Source organism: Apaloderma vittatum, unplaced genomic scaffold (assembly GCF_000703405.1).
Source record: "Apaloderma vittatum isolate BGI_N311 unplaced genomic scaffold, ASM70340v1 scaffold1630, whole genome shotgun sequence".
Classification (NCBI taxonomy): domain Eukaryota; kingdom Metazoa; phylum Chordata; class Aves; order Trogoniformes; family Trogonidae; genus Apaloderma; species Apaloderma vittatum.
Genome location: NW_009693768.1, coordinates 45,120 through 63,746, shown reverse-complemented (window position 1 = coordinate 63,746; position 18,627 = coordinate 45,120). Strand labels below are relative to the sequence as shown.

Sequence of the window (18,627 nt, the reverse complement as noted above, 5' to 3'; positions counted from 1 at the left end):
CATGGGTTTACATATAAATTAGCTCACATTTTCTCAGAGACAGACTGGACGTTTTCCATTAGTATAGCAGAATTTTCCAGTGATTGGGGTTTTGAAGGCCACTACAGCCTCTGCAGTAAGAATGCTTGCTGATGTTAGAGTTCAGTTTTTATTGGAGATGAGGTGTGGTCTGCAGCTCCATTAATAGCTGAACTGATGTGCAGCTGGCAGGTCAAACTGAAGGCAGGGTTATTTAAACTAACTCAGCGCTCCATGGTACATTCATTTTGGGGAAATATGGAAACAGTTTCAGTTCCCTCTGATAAATAATGTGTCAGGTTTGCAAATTATATTTTAAAGGAAACGTTGGGTTAGTATTTCCAGGCTTCTGAAATAGTCAAGGCGAATCCCCCCAACAGCTAATGAACTATGGGGAGGAACATTTTAAATCATTTGTCTATAGTGATGAATTTTGAATGAACTGAGGTTTCTGATGGACAGAGCAATTGAAGATATTTATCTGAAAGCAATTCAGTAAGTAAGGACTAAGATGAACATATTCTCTGCATGTGGGCATTCTGTATTGCGAATAATTTCTGAAGTGCCTAATCCTGTGATATAAAATACAGTAACGACAGAGTGTGAACTGCCTGTGAGGGCCATTGCTCAGCGCTCTGACCTTACAGTGGATGTGAGCAGCTTTTGTTGCTGTGATTGATACCAAGGGTGTCCAAGAGTTACAGTACAAAGGTATTTGGGTAGGTGGGAAGCTGTGATGAGAGAAAGGAAACTGAGACCTTGATGGGGACATCTGGTCAGTCCCAGGCTGAGAGTCATAATCCCTCGGTGTTTCTCAGGTGGAGGAACAAGGGCATCTCCATAAAGGGGCAGGGAGACCTCCAGAAAGAAGTGCCAAGAATGTTTTATTATCACAGGTCTTATAGCTTCAAAATGCAAACCAGGTGTGGGGCACCCTACTTTGCTAATAGCATGTAGAGCACTTAATAAGTCTGTGGTTTCTGGGTGATTTCATGATGCTGTAAAATGTGGTTTATGGGTAGTTTGCTTGGCTCTGCATTAATCCCCAAAACAATGCCTGAAGGAAACTCGAGGGATTTTTGACTTTTTTTTTCTTTCCTGTAAGAAAATCAAACAAAGACTGCTCTTGATTTTGTCACTGAAATGCTCCTGATTCTTGTTTTTTGTTTATTTGGTTTTTAACCGAAACCTCAGTGCTTTTTCCAGAAAAGGAGGGTGTTTCATTACCTCGATTTATCACATAAACAGTGATATCCACATATCCACATAAAAAGGTTTTTTTGTGTTATCTACTTCCAACGCTTACAGAATGGAACTGGAATCTGCAAAAATTCAAGGGGATCTGATGCAGGCAGACAAATGGTAGTAGGAATTTAGTGCAGTGGTATTAAAATAAGTTAATAAAGCATTGGTAATGAACTTTTTACTTAGGGACACCGAACAGTTCTCTGAATTGTAGATTGTTTTTGTACTTCAATACTTTCTCCATTATGAAGCAATTAACCCGCTTCTGTTGTCTTTTAAGAACATAAGCGTTTGTTTCAAATGTGATATCTTCCTTTCTTCCCAAATATCTCTTTGCAGTTTCTTAGTCTTTACTGTTTTGGATGAGAGATTCACGTTGTTCATGTGTCACAGGCACATGAATAGCTGATCTGTTTTCATTTATTCAATTTCTTAGAGCACAAGTATTGTTTGGGTTGAATTCTTGATATTTTTTTCAGTAAAGCTAATATTTGCCTCATTCATAAGAAGGAACTGCAGAAAAATGGAAATGTCTGCATCCTTGCAAAGTCCTGTAAATTTTAGCAAATGATTTCTTCGATCTTAAATTGTGATTTCCTTTAATTATCATAGTCAATCTAGATTAGCAGCATGATAGGCTTTGTATTTTATGCCACTTCTCCAGAGCATCTGTTACATTTCATAAGTGAAAATGCTTGACTTCACTATCTTATTTCAACATCTTTCACTTCCACTGCCTGTTTTTTGAACTAATAAACAGCAAACCCAGTATGTGCAAAAGGAAACAAGGTGCTGTAATTCAATCCAGGCTTGGAGAAACAAAAACTTGTCCGGCACTTTGATGGAATTTAAATGTGATTTACATTTCTTAATACAACAGCACCAACGACAAAAATCCAACATCAAAAGGGTCATGAGTTTGTTTGAAATTTCGTTTGCATGAAACCTAATCCACCACTTCCTAATTTAATGCTAGGATTTTTTTATGCTCAGCTGATGTGGTATTATGAAAATTATTAGCCAGAGTGGGAAGCAGGTAATTTTAAAAGAAAATATAAACTGTTTTCCTTAGGCCTTTCATGAAGCCCTTTGAGATTAAGACAATTAATTTTAAAACAGGTAGTTTGGAGCTTGATTTACTTGTAAAAACTCTTTGTCCTCTGTATTTTAGACTATATAGGAGGTTGAACCTAGTAACCCTACAATCTAAAGGTGCTTTTCTGGTCCAGCTGAATTAATGGACTGTTTTGTCATTGCCATAATAGGGGCAAAAATTCAACCAAGCGAGTCTTTCACAACTGTGCTCCCTAAACTTGAAAATGTGCACAAGGCTGCCTATAGACGCTCAAAGAATTTGTAATATTATATTAAAATACAGCAAACAATGGAGCTGTGGTTGCTCTTTTTGTTTTTTTGACCTTCATTTTCCGTGATCATGCATTCCTTGAGATTGCTTGCAAAAGAACGTGAAGATGCAAATCCTATGCTTAGGTAGAAGAGAGGAAGAGACAAAGCAGCTTATATTGTCAGAAAGGTGCAGTGAAATATTTTCCTGAATGAAATCTGCAAGTTAATGTAAAGGGGTTTTGACAATGAATGTTTCACAGTTGAATAATCGAGCAAAAAATAGTGAATTTATTAATAAACTTAATGATGATGACAATTCTTAATTTGTGTAATAACTTAAGCATAACTTCTGGTAATCCTTATACTAGAATCATATTCCAGGTTGCTTGGTCTTTTTTGTTTTCAGATAGGACACAAACGTTTCATCAGGACACAAGCTAAATTGTGGAATTTTAACACGTTGATTAAAATCCATCTTTGTCGTATTCCATCATTTTTTCAAATGTAGCCTGTTGGTTTTGCCTGGTAAGGCTGAAAAAGCTCATATTTCCTTATTCCATTCTTTAAATCTCCCACCCACATGTAACTTTGGTTTTTAGAAGAGACAACTTCTTCAACAAAATTCCGTAGTTATCTTGACAAGGCAGAACAGTAATCTTTGAAAGGCTATTTCAAAGGATTTATTGAACACACTCATAGCTGTGTGGTTTAACCATGAGGCTATTCTGCTGTGCATTTTATTTTCTTTGTTTTGTTTCTTTCTGTCAGAGTTGTACATTTAAATAATTGTGGAATGTGACAGAGCTTAGACTGCTCTTGGGATATTTCTATTCCAAGTTTTATTTTAATTGATTCAGAAATGGGATTTGAACTAATCTCTGCCACTTCTCAGGTCAGTGATTGCCATTCTAGATGATTTAATTATTTGCTCTATGTTTTGGATTTGTTGGTTGAGGTTTTCTCCCTCAAAAAAAAAAAAAAGAAGCAGCGGAGGCAAGTGTAAATCTCAAAGTTTTACAGGATGAAGAATTTTATTTATGCCTGTGTCTTCTACAAAATGTTAACTCTTGGAAATTAATTAGTTCATAATATCCACTATCTTACTGACAAACTGAACACACCTTTGGTTTGCAGTGCTGCGTTAGAGGAGACCATCTTATCTTAACACTCACCTTTTATTCTTTCGTTCAAAACCTCCCCATTTATTGGCACAAAGCTGTATGGGAGATACAGAAGTCCTACTATAAACTGACCTCTTTATTTTTTTTTTGGCTCTGCTTTTTAATGCCAGAAAGCCTCGAAAAGACACATGGAATCCACAGGGGAGAGATAAATTAGACTTCATCTGACATGACTGAATTTTAAACTACTGAATATTTTACAGTTAGATTAGATAATGCGAGGTTCCACTAAGCAGAGCAGCAGGCTGTTTGGGGGGGTCTTGTTTTCAGATGCGATTTGAAAATTGAAACCAGCAGCCCAAGCCACTTAATATCTTTAACTGTGGGATTTACCCTCTTGCTCAAAATGGATGCAAGACTTTGCAGAGAAGTTTATAGAAATTTGACCTGCCCCAACATTTCTTATAAGTGATCTCAATTTCATGCCTTGTTGGTTGGGGTTCGCCTTATACTCCAGGAGCAGCAGAAAAATAATGCAAAGAGCTTCCTTGGACCATCTGCTTTCTGGCTTGTGTCGATGAGATAGAGGTGCTATCTCTGTTGCTTCTGAAAGTGCCTGCAGATGGCAAATCCTGCAGTTCCCATCTCCCAAAAGGCAAAATGATGTGGCAACAGTTTATCATACTGCTGCCTATGACCCCTCTCACAGTCCTGCTTGACACTTGGTCCCAGGCTGAGAATTCTGATGGTTAGGTTTTCTGTGGTGTGTTGGTTTTTTTTGTTTCTTTGGTTGGTTGGGTTTTTTTAAGAGAAAGATGAGATAATCTACTACTGGCATAATGAGTTGGCTGACCCAGTGGGAATAATTACTTTTATCATATCCTCAGAAGATGTATTTAATTAAGTAACTGAAAATATGTATCACTCATTTACTTTGATCTTTTAGATACGGTCACAAATGTTTATGAGGCTCAAAGCACAAGTGCAAAGCTATATATTTTGCAGTCAGACAATGCAGGTTTAGTAGGCTAAGGCACGTTTTAGAGTATCGTGAATGAATTCTTTTGGACAGAAAAAGGGTGAGGATGAGTGCCAGACATCTGCTGGTGTGGATCAGTGAACTGAGGATAATTCTATTCTACTTCTAATTTTCATTCACTCAGTTTAAAATGGAAAAATAAAAGTTGATTTTGGAAATATTTCTTGACAATGTTTCTCCCTCGCAAACTGGAGAGAGAGAGAGAGAGAGAGAGAGATATGCCTGGATCTTGCTAAGAAATGTTTCTTTGTGGCATGTTATGCCTTTAGGGCAGCTTTGAGGTCCTGCTGTGAGATCAAACTAATGGGATCTTTCCAGTGAAGCTTTGCTGTTGCTGTGATGTTGCAAACAGGATCATATACCCCTCAGTTGCATGTTGATAATTACTTCTCTACAAACGGTGATTCATTTGATCTGTCTGTCTGCTAGATAGAGATCTTCTCCTTTTGAGAGAAGGGAGTGTATTTTTCAGCCTTAGGATTGCTGTAGATACAGATGGGGTTGCTGAGTTGAAGGTCAAATTGTGTATTTTTTCCTTCTCCCTGCAAAAGAAAATACGCAATTCTTATTTCCGCATTTTTATATTGAGTTGCTGCAAGGGTCATGTGCCCTTTGTGAGGTAACACCTTTGTAAGGTGTGACATTGAAGCTATTGCTCAGTTATTGGATCGCAAAAATTGTTTGACATGTATTTGTGCTTTTAGGAACAGCAACCTGGAAATGTGTAAAAACATATTTGATCCTTGACTGTTCTCAAATTCTGTCATTTCATGATTGTTTTAAACTCTCTTGGACTATTACTTTTCGTAGGCAGAGTTACTCTCTTCTCAGAAGTTGAGTCCCTGGACTTTTTCATACTCTTCTTGTGTAGAAATGCAATGATAAAGGTGTTAATATCTTGCTGCAGAGTTAAGGCTGTGATTTCAAGATCTGCACCCTCTTAGCCTGCCTGAGATGGGGACGTGTGTTGCCCGGACAGTCTGCCTGGCTGGCTCTGATTCACCTGGCACAACGCTCTCCATGCCACGCCATCTGGGCTACGGGTACTGGAATGTTGTGTCAGCATGGACTGATTTTAGGACATGCTGTAGATATGATACTATCATATGGTACGTGTTTGCTTTGCCCATGTGATTTAGAGGGACGTGGTGCCAGTATTTTTCATGCCAGGCTACAGTCTCTTTCTGTTCTCATGAGAATTAGGTGTGGAGAGAAGATAAGGATTCAAAGGGTTTGATTTTGTTGCAAGAAGCCAGTGAACACTAAAGTACTGGAGAATAGAGAGGCAAGCTTGCAATTATCCTATATTTGATATCAGATATTATTGAAATGTCCAGTCAAAACTGCCTACCAGCTCCGTCAGCAGTTTATCTGTATGGAAATGGGCCTCATGCTACTGCCAGGCTTTGTCACAAATTGAAGATTATGGAGTACCTGCCTGTTCGAGCATCCAGCCTGTGAAATCTTAAAAAGGCTTCCTTTGCTGAAAGGGCTGCCAAGTTGTTTGCCTTAGGATGTTTCAGCATTGGAGGCACCTCAAGCTACTAGAGCTTTTTGAAAATCTTGGCTGTAAAGTGTGAATATGTAATATGTGATGGCACTGGGCCCAGCTGGAGTATGAATACACACATACTAAAACACATGAGAATATGAACGGTGCTAACAAGATACAGATACTGTGCTCTGCTGCTGCTCTCAGCCCGATTCCATAAAATGGCATATGGAAATGAAGAATTTACTGTCTGCCTATTTCTTCTAGCCTTAAGGTTAAATTCTGAACTTTATGGGGCTTTCTGGTTTGCTCTGTTTTTCATCTCCCCTTTCAACTTAACATTGTGTTTTAGTTTTATTATCTTGGAAGCTCAGAGAGAGTCTGAATTTTATCTGTAGGCAAACTCATTTGTTTTTAAATGATTTTTCCATCTGGAAGCTGGGAGATTACAGGCAGCTGTAAAACAAATTGCCTACAAACAAAGATGAGTTTCTTGGTTACCTGAAAACCCAAATGGGTTCGAAATAAGAGTTTAAAAGATGAGATTCTTTTGGCAAGTTGATCCCATGACGTTACACCTCGAGGCCTGTTAAATAATGAAGGGAACTTGGATTTCTCCACCTCTTATAGTCTGTCAAATTAGTCAGACGCTGAGCTGCGGCATGATGTGAGCCCTGCTGGATAACAAGGCTGTGTATGAGAGCATTTAGTCTGTAGCACTGTTTTAGTCAGCTTTGCATCTAGAAATAGCACAACACGTGGTAAGTGTGCTTCACTGCTCTTCAGGCACAGATCAGGTGAAGACAACTTCAGGGCTGGCTGGCACGCTAAGAAAGGCACCTCTGGTCCTTGCTCGCAACTTTACTCGCATCTACTTCTTGCTACAAGCCGCTGAGCCCCGATGTATGGTGAGAAAAGAAAAGGCCCTGGTGGAAATTTAGATTCTCCCATTACTGGCAATTCCAAGTTATGAAAGTTTGATAGTAGGATGATATAGTCCCTCATTCATTCCTAGTTTTTCTTTATTTCATGAAGAAGGTTGATGCAGCAGGAGAATGAGGTAGCTGTCTTTGGATTTTTCTGTTTTGTGAAAAAAAAAAAGTAATATTAAACTACTTTTTAATGGATGGTTAAACTTAATGTGATTAGTAGAAGATTATTTTCTTGCTCTGTGCTTAGGAAATTGATATATATGAAGAAGTAGAATAGAACCCCATGGGAAGTAATCTTTCCTTCCTAGGTTTTTCTTTTCTTCTGCTTCCTCCTTTTTTAGATTCTTTTTCTCCTCCCATCCGGACCCCCTCCCTCCCTCCCTTTTTTTTTTTTTTTTGTGACTTTGCTGTCTTTGCTTTGCATTTGAGAAGAGATAATTGTGAAGAGAAAGAAGTTTCAAATTAAGGCATTTCTGAGTTTGCCTTCTAATACTTTCTAAGGAAACTCAGATTGCCTGTGTTTTTCCATTTCAAGTTCTATGCTGTGCTGTCCCTGATAAGAGACTTCAGTGGTTTGAATGAACACCAAAGTATCAGCCTAAGCAAGAAAACTGGCAAAAAAACCAACTCAAGGCTGTCTTTTAATGGACAGTGTTTGTTCCTTTCTGCTATGATTCTCCTGTGACTGTGATCAGGAATTCTAAGAACTCTGGTACCTGCCAGTGATCTGGTTCAGATGCACACACACGCGCACACAGTGGGAGGAAAACCACTGCATTTGATCTGAGGGATCAAACATTTGGGAGAACCATCTGATCTCAAGGACATCTGCTCCTTCCTTTCCCCATATCATTTTAAAAGATACGTCCTTAATCAGGCTTTGTCACCACTTGGCAAACAGCAGAACTTTTAGCAGTGCTGAAAGATAGAGACTGGCAAAAAAAAGAAGAGGGAGGTTGTCTTTGCGTTGGTGCAGATATTTAAATATTTACTTTAGATATGTGCCAGACCACTTGCTTCTGATTCGGGGCAAAAGGACCCCAAACACTAAGTGATACAAAACCAGAGAAGTATTATGCAGGTTGCAATCATTGTTTATTGTATTCCTGTAGCTCATCTTATCTTGTTGAGAATGTAAAAGCTGTTCTTTTGTGTCCTCTCTGACAGTGGCTGTGTCACTACCTGTGTGTAGTGTAGGTGGCTCTGTAAAGATAGGTCCAGCCTTCCTTCCCACGGAGTCAAGCAGCATGTCTACCTTCCTGTCCTTTTTAAGACATCTGAATTTTTGTGCCTGCCTAAATTTGTTACCAAAGCTGTGAAAGCTTTTCTGCTGTACCTCCATTAGAAACCAGGCACAATCAAGGCAGAGATTTTTTTTGATAAGACCTTTGAAGAACTTCAAATGTGTCAAGGTTCTCAGAACAGGTTTCACTGTGTATATAGGACTGTACTTCCATGTAGGCTTGGTGTGTACTTGAAAAGGAAAAAACATAGTTTTCTCAGCCAGTACATAACAGTTTCACAAATTCTACATAGGACGTTTTATTACAGCAGGTTTTCAACCCTTAACTATGGGTTTCCTGCATAAATCCACCAGATTGTCGCTGATCTAAGTTGCTATAAAGAAGTCATATGGAGAATATCTTCTTTTTTGTTGTGAGCATCAAAAGCTGACTTTGTGACTGCACAGCAGAAATATTTGCTACTTACATGAGCATAATTTTGTGACTAAATTACTTGAAGTCAGCAACTAATTTCACTGCTGCCTCAGACCTACTTTAAATGAACAGGTATATTCATCAATCACCTCCCTTCTTCAAGTACTGGACTGATCAATATGTGAAAGAGCTATTTAAACACTTTCCTTTTTTTTTAAAAAAAAAAGATGAAAAAGTGTGGATAAACAAAACAATGGAATAAAAAGTAGAGAGAATTTTGGAGACGGACTTTGAAGTTTGATTTTTTTGCTGCATTAAGACTTTGTAAATTGCAAAAAAAGGAGGGCTGTGTAATGGTACCTTTCCAAATGAGCAGGGCACGGTAACTGCAACGTTGTGGTTGCACCCAGGTACATCTGCCAACTCTGGAGCTTGAGTAGTATGAAAGTGCCTACATGTAGAGGGATCATGTTTTGCTGAACAGTGTGAGCGCTTAAAGCACATCGCTGTCATAAAAGGCAAAGGAAATACTGTGGGCTATGCTCTGGGAGCTGTCAAATGCTCAGGTAGCACGTCTTGCTCAAGAATTACATGTATGGGGAAAAGGGCCAGAAGAGGATGAAATAAGGTCTCTGGAACAGCTATAGTGTGCTGGATCTTTTAGACCACACCATCTCTCAGTGAATATGACTTCTGTTAATGGAAATGCAGCATTATGGGCTTGTTGCAAGGAACTGTTTTTGCATTTCTGTATCGGTCACAGCTGAACTCTACCACAGGTTACCAGTACAACCTACTGGCTGAAAGAAATGAGACACTTTAAGATACAGGTATCAAAGGAACTATTGTGCAGTGATGTCTAAGCCAGAAGGAATAAGAAAACTTCCTTCTGACACTGCACGTGCTCAGAGTTAACTCCTTTTCAGTCAGCTGAATGACTCTGTGCTTATGTGCCTTTAACAGAAAGTGTCGCAGAGATGAAAGATCATATGTTATTGAGACTTTAGGCTTGCTCAGTCTTTGTGTTTTGTTCTGAGATACTACACTAGTAGTGGAGAGTTGGTCCTATCTTGTGAATGCTTTAGAGAGGGTTTACCTTCCTTTCTTTTAAAACAACTGTATTTTTACCAGTGCTTTGACTGAGGCACTTCATGCTACAGAATCACAGGTGAAGAGCACTGCAGAGTGTTCTGGCTCTCTTCAATAAGTGTGACCAATGAGAGAGGGATTGTGAAAAATTTTTCATTGAGACAGCTGTGTTGCTCCACAGAATGGTTTTGCTCAGAGCTTTACACCTTCGCACAATTTACCCGCACATTCCTGATGTACCTTGGATTAATAACATGCTTTTATGACATCAGCTTTTTATTTCTCATCTGAGCAATGATTGTTTCCACAGCAGTTTGTACATCAGGACTCTGCAAGGAGCAATGCAACACAAACCTGTTGCTAAGAGCTTGGAAATAGCCTCAGTTTGCAGTAATACCAAGGAAATGGCCACACATAAAAGAAGAACGTGAGGCATTTCATAGTTGGTGATAGCTGGTATTGTAGAAAACTTTGCTACCCAATTAAAACTCAAAAACCCTGTAGGGCTTTACACATCACTGGAACTTACTTTCCATTCTGTATTTTATAGCGTTGAGAGCTTTTTGGTTTTATTGACTTATTTTCTTGTTCAGCTTCTATTTTCATGCTGCATGAGGAGGCTATTGCATTCTTCTAAACCAGGAATGCTAATTATTAAAAATGTGATTATACTTTGGTTTAGGAAATTAATTAGAAACAGTAATTAGTGCTTTTATATCATGATTCATTTAAAAGAAATGTTATGTTAGATATAAGCTTTGTTTGCAAGCTCCATGTTGTAAGACTGAGACGGACATTCTTATGTGAATGACATCCTTCTCCATCTTTCTTTGTGTTTAGAACTCCCTACCTACACATTGAACAAAATGAAGGCTTAATAACTTTATTTCCTCCCTTTGAGTGTACCAGTTAAGTCACATTAGTCTATTCTTCACTTGCAAAACTGCATGTACATGCTTTTAATCACATAATTTGTTAAATCCAACATTATTTGCAGCATGTGCTTTTATAATCAGATAATTTTTTATTCCAAAGTAAAAAGATGCTAGACTATTCAGAAAGTGGAGGAGACTTTTCTGGACATTGTGTAGAGAAGCTGCTGCATGTTAAAGAAATCTGAGATTTGCAGATTAGCTTCCCTGTGGAGGAGACAACAGCGAATCAGTACATTAAATGCATCCCTCTCTATTTACATACCCACGCCAGTGCTGGAATAGAGGCTATCACAGAGCAAATACCTTGATAATTCTCTATTCCAGAAGTGCCATCCTGAAAGCTAATGACACTTTCCTGGGAAGCTTCCCTACCCTAAAAAGTGCTTACAAGTTTAAAGAAGGCAGGAAAAAATCCCCACAAAACAAGCTCTGCTAGCTACCACTGATTTTCTCCAAGGGTGACTGTCGAACAAAACTTAAAATTAACACCTCTCTTCAAAGTCGAAAGCCTAACTCATCTGTTAGGAAAACAGTTTGAAACATTATGTGTAATAATAAAGCAATTTTTTGACTCCTGCCTTAACACTACATTAATATTAACAAAAACTTGCCTAGTTTTGAGGCTGGCAAGAATTACTTCTTTTGTGTGTTTGACAGGAAAATGATGGATTGCAACACAGTGTTTGGTGTGATCTTCTAGGATGCTTACGGCTACATCTACGTGACTGTGTTAGGTTAGATCAGGAGCATACTCTTGAAGTAATTCTCCCAATTATTGTCACAAACTGCACTTTAATTCACACAGAACGGTATTGAAAGACATACTCCACCTGGGAAAGGGTATTCAGTCTGTGAGGATCAGTCTAGAGCTTAATTTGAAGTGATCAATGCTGAAGTGTAGACAGTAAAGCCAAGCAGCCTTCAGTGGTTCAGATGCGCTGCTGTTCCCCGATCTCAGATGCATGGCTTTTCCACCCAAAGGCTGCTTCTCCTGGGCATAAAAGACAACTAGGTTCTCACTGGTGCTTTCACAGGATCCTCTTCAACCACTAATAATTCCTTTATTTTTATACAGGGTAGTTAACTGGCCTTGAGTGATGTGGGATGTAGGTTAAAAGACATCTCTTGGCAATAGTTATCCCTTGTACCATATCTCAATCCCTTTTGTTTCCTTCCTTTGAAAATGTCTGGGGCTGCTTTTCTTCTTCTATTTGTGTATACTTCTAATACCTGCTAAAATCAATGCCTCTAAGGAAGGATTCATTTTCTTCAATGCAGTAGGCTCTGCCATCCAAATCCCGGGGTTGGCAAAACAAAACCAGAGCTGAAATATTCCCTCCTACTGCTCCTCTAAATCCCTGTTGATCTGTAGGGGATGGGAGAAGAGAATTGCTCCCTTCAAAGACAGGAGCATTCAGATGAAGAAATTTTAAAGCTGCACGTTTGTTTCAAATGGATCCTATTTAGCTTGACAGTAAAAGAGCCACAGGGCTGAATTTTATTACACATTTGTGCAAAAGGAATTAAATGTTTCATGTTAAGAATATATTAAATTGTTTAAAAAAAAAAGAAACACACAGCCACATTCAGAAAGAACAGACACAGAAAATAAGTAGCATTCCGCTGAGACTTTTGCACATTTAAAACCTGAAAATTGAAAAAAGAAAGTGCTGGAGATAATACAGGGAATTTCATCATCTCTCCTGTCATAGCTGCCTCTGTGTGGGGATTTTTTTTGTGTTTAGTTGGGTTTGGGATTTTTTTGGTGGGGTTTTTTTTTGGATTGTTTGGGATTTTTTGTTTTGTGTTCACAGTTTAGAAGAACACTTGCCTTACTTTAGAGATGTCAATACTCCTTCAGCTTTTGGACATGAATTTGCTGGAATGTGAGTCCCAAGCTAACGTTCTCAGAGTGGCATAGCAAACAATTTGGTGCATCAGTCCTGAAGAACCAAATCCTCCCATCTTTCTTTCTGTAGTCTCTTTGGTTCGAGTATGCTCATGCATTCTTGCTCAGTACAGGTGAGAATCCTGCCTGTTGATCTCTCTAGGGCTCTTTGCAGAGAGAACAGCTCTTGGGCAAAGTAGAAAAATTGAAATGCGCCTAACTGAGCAAAGATGTGGGAAAAAAAAAAAAAAGGTGTGGTGTTTTAACTCTGATTTCAGTTTGAATTAAAGAAATCTTACCATTGCAGGTGAATGTAGTGTTCATGCACCCTTAACTTTGAAAGGGAAAATTCTGCTACTGAATGTAGGTGTGGGGCAGTTTTCTTGCTGTAGTAACATCAACACAGTTGTGGTGTCGTCTTGCATTTGCCACTAAATAATACATGAATTTGGGACTGGATTATTTGGAGGTTTTTGCTCTGTGTCCTCTTGCAATAGCAAAGAAATAATTTCTTCACCACTGAGGCGGTATGAGTGTTTTCTGACCTGGGGAGCCATAGTAAAGCAGACACAGATTGCTAACTGCACTGCCTATAATCACCTCCATTTCACAGGCAACTTATACCCTCTGCATTCTTCTCTTTCCATCTGGCATTGTGCACACATTCTTTCATTTCTGCTTCTGCCTTTTAGCAACACAGCATTAACTACATTCTAGATGCCAGGGTGAAAAACCCCCATCCTTGGAAGCATGTGTGGGAGGGTTGGCAGATGGTAAACAACTGGCATTAATCATGCTACAATTAGATTTCCCTGTTGAGACTTTGGTATGTCTTTGGGTGACCCAGCTAATGAACTGCCAATTTCTTGTCATCAACGAGCTCTATTCTGGTGAGTATCCACTCTCTCAAGAAGAGTTTCCTTTCTTAGCGTGCTAGAGGATTAATCCAGGTAAAGGGATACTATCTTGTGTGCTTTATATTGGTGTGTTCTAACTTCTGGCATCAGAATGGCTCCTGTAGTGGCAAAGGTAGTGGAACTGGAGCAAGAGAGGGTATTGCAATCCCCTAGGGTGATGTATGCATCTGAGAGCATTTAAAAGGACCCCATGTGTTCAGCGGACAAAATAAAGTGTAGGTACATCTGTTTAATTACAGAATATATCCTGAGGCAGCATTACTACTGAGGTTAACTGCACAAAGCAAAAAGACCCAGGGTTTCACAAGGTCCAGAAGGAAGCGATGGCTTCCTCATCTCCTGCAGTCCTTAGCTGCAGCCCCGTGCCTTTTGAAGCATAAACTCTGGGCAAACACAAGTTCTCAGTGCGGCACAGGAGCAATTTAGTAAAACAGAATGCCATTGCCTTACGCAGATTAGATATTTTAATCTAGTCTACGTATTAATAACACCTAAAGAGAAGAAAATACCTTCCAGGCCTGTAGATACAGTTATTTCCTCTGAATAACTTTCCTGAAGTACCAGCAGCACCATGTCTGAAGGGTGATTTGTCACCTCAGCAGATTCTGAATCACTCAGGATGCTTTTTCTGCAAGTGGGAAGCCACCGTGACTCATGTTTTAGCACTGGAGGTTTCTCAGAGCAGTGCTGTTTTGACAGCAGCAGTGTGGCTTTTGTGTTATCCTTTGGTTTATCAGAGGACTTATACCTTAGGTTTATTATTAAGGTTTCATTTCACTATCTGGAAAGCCTTGTCAGGTTATGACCATTTGCTCATATGAATCGCTCAAGGCCATTGACAAATGCTCTTATCTCCACTGGATTATTTACAGAGGCCTTGTAGATTTTCTGTCAAAGATGTGGAACTTGGCAGGGACCATAGCCAGGTATAGAAGGGTCTAAATATATTACTCTAATCTTGATATCTTTATCCAGAGTAAAGTTTTGCCAATATAAAGATCTACATCAGCTTGAAAGCTATTATAGATTTAAGGTAATGGTCTTAAAATACCTGAATAGTGTTCTTTTGCCTGACATCCTCTCATGACCATTTTATACTTCCTCTTGTTTTTTATACAGTGATAAACGCAGACTTCCACTAATGCTGTGAGAGCCACAGGGTCATTTAGTAGCATGGCCACTGTCCTGAAAAAGTTTAGTCCTGATAAACGAGATAAAGTAAGAGAGAAATGAGCATTATCTTTGCATGACTGAGGAAGCGTGATGCAGGCAGAAGGCTAGCTTACATAATTATCACGTGCTGAAGCTGCTAATTCACTTGTGATATCCAGGATTTTGATTTGGGGTCTTCTATACAAGATCTTCCTTTTCTTTGCTATGAAAGAGCTCGTTTGAGACACTCGTGCTGGCTTTTTAGTGAAGAACACACTAAGCCTAGAAATAGCATGTCAAATATACTTTCCGCAGTTTTGCTCTGTGGCTGGACCTGGTTGTATAATAAAAGCCATGGAAATAATTGTACCATCTTACTGTATCTAGTGGGTAGCTACAACATCAAGGTTTAAAGCATCCCATAGGACTACTTGGTTTTTTTATCTTGGGATTCTGATCTTCATGATTTTTCTCTATCAGTTACAGTAATTGCTTCATGAAAACCTGCGTTGTTCATGAAAACCTGCGCCTGAACATTTGCATGTGCACATTCTGGCTGTGTTATCCAGGACCAATCCAAAACTTGAGTGCTTTATTTATCTGAACAGGTGGAATGTTTCAGCAAGCTACTTTCATTTACCTGTCCAATTTGGATGCCGAGCAAAACTGAAGAAAGAAACCAAGGTGGCAAGTAAACATGCTCTTCTTGCTTCCGGGGAACTGTAGGCTGTGCACAGATGGCCTTAGGAGAGAGTAGGCACTTCAGACTTCTTAATGAAAAATCAAGGAACACGCTGGTTCCTGTGTGAGTGGTTCATCCATTCAGCTACGCTTGTCTTTTACGTGCACTTCCTATGCTTAATATTATGTGGTACTTAAGAATAAGCATCTATTGCCTATTCATCCTCTTAGTCATAGCAGAATGAAAAGCAAATCTGAACGTCCTCCCTCTTCTGTCATCAAGCTCATTTTGACTTGGCATTCAGAAAGAACTGAGTGGCTTGGTCATACTGGAGCAGTAACAAATCAGATGGTATCTCTGTGTGTGGTAGACCAGGAGGTTTTGAAGCTGTGCATCTGCTTTTAAGAATCAAGCTTAAAAGTTAATTGACAGTCATGTCAGATGGGCAGCAGAGAGCTGATCAAGCAGGTGATAAAGCAGTTACAATGCAGAAGGTTCCTTTGAATTTCCCAGTATACGGTTTGTGAGCAGTCAGCTGAATTTGAATGTGAACTGGAAGATGCAAAGTGTTAGTGGGTCGCCAGGCTGTCCTTCTCTGAGATACGCCCTGGAATTCAAGTCAGAAATTTCTTCAGTTCTTGCAGAGATGCTTGGAACATACCTCTTCAGGAATTAAATGACCTTTTGCACTTCTTCGGTATCATTATAATGTTTTGTTGGCAGAACTCAGCTTCATACTGGATGCCTCTCCATCTCTGTAAAGCTATTGGGGCTGTTTGAATATTATATAGTCTGTTCTTAATAGAACTTTGTAACATGTACTGTTTGAGGAACAATAATGCAGTTCTGAAGGTCCCCTACAGAAGCCAGCAAAGGCTGTCCTGCTCTAGCAGTTGCAGAGGTGCTGTTTCTTACTAATCAGAAAACATGAAGAGTGTAAAAATAAAGACTGGTTTCCGCTGTCTGTAAGGATGGATTTGTCTCATTTGGTGCAACGTCTCACCCTACCATGACTCGCTCAGACAGCTGCGAAATATTCATCTTTTCTGCCTCCGACCCCAGGATGGGAAATACTTGAGTAGGACTTTTATTTCTGCCGAAGACCTGTACATATCTTTGTCCAAAATCACAAATGTGTATTAGAAGGATGAGACACAGGAGCCTGCGTGTTGGTTTGAGCTCTTTTAAGTATCCTTATATCCACTCTAGGATAAGGATCGTTATCCTTAATTTTGTTCTTAGTTTTGTCTACGTAATTCCATTCAAAACAACATACCAAAAGCCAGATGCCATCCTGGGATATGAATTCAAATAATTAAAGGAGAAACGTTTCAAAATTCAGGAATATGTGATTCAATATACTGGAAGAATTTGTTCAGAAAGCCTAATTTTTTCATAGAATCATAGACTGGCCTAGGCTGGAAGGGACCTTAGAGATCATTTAATCCAACCTCCCTGTCATGGGCAGGGACACCTCTCAACTAGATCAGGCAACACAAGGGGACCGAACGGGGATCGAACCCGTGACCTTGGTGTTATCAGCACCATGCTCTAACCAACTGAGCTAACCCATCCCCATTTTTTGTTCTATAGCATCATCTTAATCTATTTTATTGTATAAATATTTAACAGGGGTCTTTTGGTTAAGAAAATACAAGAGAAAAATATTACTCATTAGGAGCTAAACGTGTATTTCCCACAGAATTGTTAACAGTTTATGTTTATGCGTTATTTTTTTTTATCAAAAGGTTTACAAAATACATTAATGCTGTGAGTTCAGCTTTACTTCCACTGCCTTCTGGAATCGAAGTCTTGGTTCAGTGGGAGCAAGACCAAATTTGAACAGAAAGACAGCTGTACTACATGTCACTGATGGCAATTTTCTTCTCTGTATGTTCTTACTTTACTACCGATGCCTGCCTGCTACACGTGAAATGCTGTGATAAACAAGCAAAGCACATGCAAATTAGAGAAGAACCCATGCAAAATAGTTTTCCAAGTGAAATATGACATGCCATGATAACTTCTTAAGCACTGAAGCAGAAGGATATGACTAGACGCAGAAGAGAGTCATTTGTTCGCTGATCCTTTGCATTGCGGTGACACACACGGTAGTCCTGGGGACACCAGGAAAGCATTGTGCTCAGTTCAGCTCAGGTACAGAAAGAAAAGTGTCTTCCCTTCAAAGCCCTTCCAGTCCAGCTGTTCGTGTCAGTAAGCTGGCAATGAGTCCTTGGTTGTATAAAATTCAGATTCTCATTCTGCAAAGAGAATTCAGAAGTTTAGAAGTTTTCTGGATGTCTGATTCCATCTCCTCCCTCTGTGGTATCAAGGGGTTAGTTTGCTTTATACTGTCTTGGTTGCCATTTGTTATAAGTGGACTCGATGTGTTCCTCTCTTAATTATAGGCTTAATTAGAAGGAAAGATCAATATTTAGGATAATAAAAGCTCAGGTAATTAGAATAATAAAACGCTAAAGATAATGAAAACAATTAAATTCTTTTTCTGGGTGACATGAAGATATGGAATAATCTTTGGTAAATCTGGCAGTTTGATTATAGAGAAATCGCCCCTGACCTCAGAATCTGGAGCTGAATAAGAACACAAAAGAATGTTACTGAAAGTGGTAGGAAATGAGCGTTTCCTTTCTTGTTTTTCTGGACTGTAAGTGTCTGTTAACTTGAGAAAAATACTTAATTCATAGTCGTCAGGATCAGGTGATGATTGTTTGCTTTCCCCTCTTGTGATGCAGGCAATAAAGTTTCACCCACAACTCCTGCTTGAAGACCTGCTGTTTCTGGTGAGAGATCCACCTTCGAGCACAAGATAAAAGGTCTCTAATGCTTTTTGAAATTTATGTTCCTCCTAGTAGAGACCAGATAAGGGATAAGTTCTCTCTCTGTTTTTTAATTTTTTTAGCAAACATTTCTTTTGTTTACTGAAATAAAGTAGAGGGATTGGGCTCATCTTCTGCCCCGTCTACACTGTGTTGTGTTGATAAATTCTAGGTACTGTCCTTCCTGGGCTTCTTCATCCTTTTTCCCACTGAACTGCAAGTTCTTGTGCAAATCGGTGAGACCCTATAGTGATGTGGAGCATCTTGGGGTGGTT

General features: G+C 39.2%; 1 non-coding gene across 1 annotated transcript; it reads right to left on the bottom strand.

The window, feature by feature from the left end:
• Window positions 1-17,015: 17,015 nt before the first annotated feature.
• On the bottom strand, window positions 17,016-17,090 carry TRNAI-GAU. The gene has a single exon. It is a non-coding gene; the product is annotated as a tRNA-Ile (tRNA).
• Between the last annotated feature and the right edge of the window lie 1,537 nt (window positions 17,091-18,627).